The sequence below is a fragment of the Vulpes vulpes genome, chromosome 7 (genome assembly GCF_048418805.1).
Source record: "Vulpes vulpes isolate BD-2025 chromosome 7, VulVul3, whole genome shotgun sequence".
In the NCBI taxonomy this organism is placed as follows: Eukaryota; Metazoa; Chordata; class Mammalia; order Carnivora; family Canidae; genus Vulpes; species Vulpes vulpes.
In genome coordinates, this window is record NC_132786.1 from 114,264,155 (window position 1) to 114,268,876 (window position 4,722).

A 4,722-nucleotide genomic window follows, 5' to 3' on the forward strand; every position below is an offset into this window, starting at 1 on the left:
CTTAGAATTTTTAACTATATGTTTTCCAATTTGTTGGGTAGAAAATGTGAATCCTCATGTTGAGAGGAAACATTTGAAACAAAACTACTGATTGGCTATTTACTTTATGAAATTATTTTTTTTCTCTGTGCTCATTTTTAAAAACTATTTTTAAAAATATGAGTGTATTATTTAGCTCTTACTATATATGTCACTTACTAGCTTTTTTTCTACCTTCTTTTCTCTTGTCCTTCTTTCCTTTTATCCTTCCTTCATTTTTTCCTTCTTGCCTTTCTCTCTCTCTTTCTCTCTTTTTCTTTTTTTTTTTAATTTTTATTTATTTATGATAGTCACACACAGAGAGAGAGAGAGAGAGGCAGAGACATAGGCAGAGGGAGAAGCAGGCTCCATGCACCGGGAGCCCGACGTGGGATTCGATCCCGGGTCTCCAGGATCGCGCCCTGGGCCAAAGGCAGGCACTAAACTGCTGCACCACCCAGGGTTCCCTCTCTTTTTCTTTAAACAAACTCATTGGAAATACTTTTAAAAATAACATTAAACAACAAATAGTGCTGCCAAGATGAAAAGATTTTCTGTTGACTTTGATTTACAATTTGGAGTAGGTATATAGTGCTTGTTCCTCTTAAGAAACAAAATATTTTCTAAGATGTAAAAGAAAAAAAGAGGTTGAAATTTAAAAATGAATAATTAAAAAAAAAAAAAAACACACTTGGTTTCCTGTTCCCTGATAGTAGATCTAATGGTTTTTATAATAGAGAAATTTATTTTTCTCTTTCTTTTCTGCCTGCTTTGATTTATGCTGAATTAATATAGTACTTGGGTTCAATAGTGCCTGCATTAATGAATAGGATACAAGTAATGGCATTTATACTCCACAGCATAATATAGAAGACACAAAGATGCAGTCCAGCCTGTGAATTTCTTCTTTGATGCGCTATCCACCATAAGCTACTGATTTAAAAAATCACCTATTTTATAAGGAAGGATATTTGGAAAAGTTACCTAACTTTGCAAGACATAGATTTCTCAAACACAAAATGAAGATCCTTGTTGGCTTGGAATTCTGTTTTGTTTTCCCCTAACTTTTTAATCTAGATGTTGGTTCCCCATATACTTCTAGGAAATAATGCAGAATGGCCGTGTATACCTTGCACTCAGTTTCTCTCAATGGCAGCATCTTGCGTAACTAGCATAATATCACAATTGGCCCAATTGTGATTGGCCCAATCCATTGACCTCATTCAAATTTCACCAGGTTTACATGCATGCTGTATGTGTGTGCACACTTTGCTCTATGCAGGCTGGCAGTTTTCTCATTGCCTGATACCTACCTACCACATGGTAGGTCCTCAGCAACTGTTTAGTAACAATTCTTGTCTAATCTTTCCTCTCTCTTTTCTTGAAAGGAGAACTTCTGGGTATTCTTGGCCTTTGATGGTTCATCATAGTTAAAATGATGATTTCTTCAATGATGCCAAACTCACACTTAATCTCTTTTTCACTCCCAGACATTTGTAGGGGGAAGCTCAAAGTTTAGTGGCAGAGCCAGGGCTTGACCCAGACCTAAATCATCTGACTCATTCCATTACACTTGTTTCCCAAGCTTGTTCGAATGTAAGAATCATCTGGGGCAGTGCTTCTCACTCTTCTGTGTATATACAAATACCTTGGGGATCTTGCTAAATTACAGATCTTGATTCAGCAGGTCTGGAGTGGAGGCTGATATTCTGCATTTCTAACAAATTTTAGGCGATGCTGGTATTGCTGGTCCACCAGCAATAATTTATGTAGCAAGCAACTTAGATACTTGCTGAAAACTCAGATTCCCAGGGATTTTTTCTCAGGATTCTTGTTCAGGAAGACTAGAGTGTAGTCTGGGAATTTATATTTTTATCTAACATCCTAGCCAATTCTTAGTATAAATTACTTTTGGCAAATCCCAAATATCTTCTATACCACCTCTATGCAGTTTCTGAATTTTTCTGGTTCCTTTTAAATGTACAAATATTGTTTACTTTAATATTGTGATTTAAAGATTTGGTGCAATCAGCTTTTTCTGTCATTTTATTTTGCTTGGCTTGGTTTTTGTCTTTTGAAGGCCCCAAATCCAGAAGGAAAAATCAGACTCTTTTACTGAAAGTTTAGTTCAACTCATAACAGCTTTAGGGCATTAAAATAATTTCAGTGCCATTCCATTTGACACACAAAGATGTTATCAGTGCTTTAAAAAGTCTTCCTAAACCTGTATCTAACAGCTCTTTTCCTGATCTAAATAAATAACACATTGGACTTGCAACCAGAAATTTCTTATCATCTCTGAATTGACTCTTTCCTGGTCCAGATAAAAAATAGTGCTTAATCCCCCAAAGATATAGACAGTTATGTGAGCTGGTAATATTGATAAAAGAGAATCATGGCCAGACAGGAATGGCTAGATTCAACTGTATAAGTTGAAGCTGTATAAATCATCAAATAGCATGGGAATTGGAAAATATCATTATAAGCAACTTGTGTGAACCCCTGATGTTTTAAATTAGCCATGAAATGTGACTTGCTTTGTAATATTTTGGAGCTTCTAAAGATCCCAGCTTTTAAATTGAAATTTTCCTATTTGGCAGCAACACAGCAGGCCTACAAAATAATTTACAACCATTTTACTTTGTTAGTTATCCTTTTTAAACAACCCTCGAGGGGAGGAAAACATTATTAATCCCCATTTTATGGATGAGGGGATTGAGGTATTAAGAGGACTCAAAGGTTTGATTTAGCGGCACACTCGGATTCCTTAGTCCCTGTCCAAGACCCTCGTCATCCTCACTACATCAGCATGCCTGCTCTTATTATTTTGGCTTATCTTGATAAAGAACATGGACTCAATTTTCAAGTTAACTTAAGCACTTAGAAAAACTGGGGCAAATTTAGCAGCATTGCTTTCTCACACTGATGGAGTAAATTCTATTCTGCAGGGCTACTGTTTTTTTCTTTTTATTGCTGTTATTTGTAACTTTTGTACATCTTCATGGAGGAGTTCACACCGTAGGACTACTCTTTTAGAGGAGTTTACTTCAGTCATTTTTAATAATCAAAAAAAAAAAAAAAAAAAGGAGGGCAGAATTGTGATTCTTTTTTTCTCCCCCTCACTCATTTTGTTCAGACTTCCAAAGAATGCGTATGTGGGAATCATCATCGACCAGAAGACACTGTAACTGTGATTGAAGTAGGAATCTGTACATTGTAAGTGATGCTGGAACATTTCCTTAATATTTCATTCCTTAGCAAGATAAACACTTTACTTTGGTGTTTTATGCTTTGAGAAATATTTTTATTCATACCGTTATTGAAAAAAATCTTCCCTGTAACCTTGTGTATTCTGCAAAGCAAATCTTGAAAGATGAGGTCACCGATGCTCACTCAGCAAGCTAAAGAGGTTCTCTTGCGCAGAGGCAGGGATGGAGCTGCTTCCGGTCTCTTCCTGTGGCAAAGGAAGTAACTGAAAGTAACACAGTGGTCACCAACCCTCCTCCTGGACTGAATACATATTTTGCTGATGTCATTTACATATTGTTTCTCAAAGCATAGTTCCCATCAGAATCACCTCAAATTCCTGATTAAAAGAAAGATAACTTTAGTGTACTTAGCAGCTACAGAGAGAGGACTAGGGAGGCAACCTGGAAATCTGCACTTCAACAAGCTTTTCAACCTGCACTTTAACATAACTACTCAAATCTGAGATCCACAGCATCAGGGTAAGAGGTTTGATTTGCCCTGGTCATAGGATTGCTTAGGGAAACTGTGAAATTTATGGGTAACTGGCATTGCTTTTTTTCTCTACAGAGTGAACTTTTGGCTCTAAGTTTCAATTACTTTCTCACCAAAATAGTTTCTATCTGGCAATACTATTCAGAGTAGCAAGATGCCTGGATGTTCTTGAAACCTTCTCGCCTAGCATCTTGGCCCAAGTAGGTGGACTCCAGTAAAGGAATCTTTGCAGCTCAGGATAAACACCAGGGGCTAACTTTAGGTTTATTCCTCCTCCTGGACTTTCAGGCAGTGGGCCACGGGGACAGGATGCCTGTGCTTGTTGGAGAGCCTGTAGCAATTATTCATGGCTAGCCAATTAGCTTTCACTGTGTACACCTTGATAACCTTTTTTTTCCCCCCAAAAATGCTAAATTTGATATCTCCTTTAAATTGCATAAACATTTTAATGGATATAGAACTCAGCCATGCAATAACACTGAGCATTTAATGGTGGCATGAAATGCAAAAGGGTCACTCTGAGGTCTCTATTGCTTCCTTATATTCAGCCATATGTAGTACTAGTCAATGAGATTCAAGGAGATCATAGTTACTTGGAGTAGTAGAACACTAGGTGAGAAAACTTTGAAAGGTATAATGTATAAAGAGAAATAAAATGCAACATTATTAACATCATTGTCAGGAAAAGTGATGTCAAATTAAGTTCTCTTTTTTAGGTTTCTTTAAAGGCGCCAAAGCAAGGCATTTTTCGGGAGAAAACCTAAAATACCAGATTTTATAGTTTTGGAATATTGCATGCTCGTGTAATTTCCTCAGATTCTTAATTTTCTAAAATCTTTTTACCCGGAAAATTATTTCTACCAACACTAGTTTCATTGTTGTTCCCATATCCTTGACCGTTAACCCAAAACATAGACATGGACTCAGGTGAGCCAGGGGCCAGCTGTATCAGAAACTACCAGG

The 4,722-nt window shown here is 36.9% G+C and overlaps 1 pseudogene; it reads right to left on the minus strand.

Annotated features, from left to right (window-relative positions):
• Positions 1–3,105: 3,105 nt before the first annotated feature.
• LOC112909777 (small nucleolar RNA SNORD116) lies at positions 3,106–3,193 on the minus strand (annotated as a pseudogene).
• Between the last annotated feature and the right edge of the window lie 1,529 nt (positions 3,194–4,722).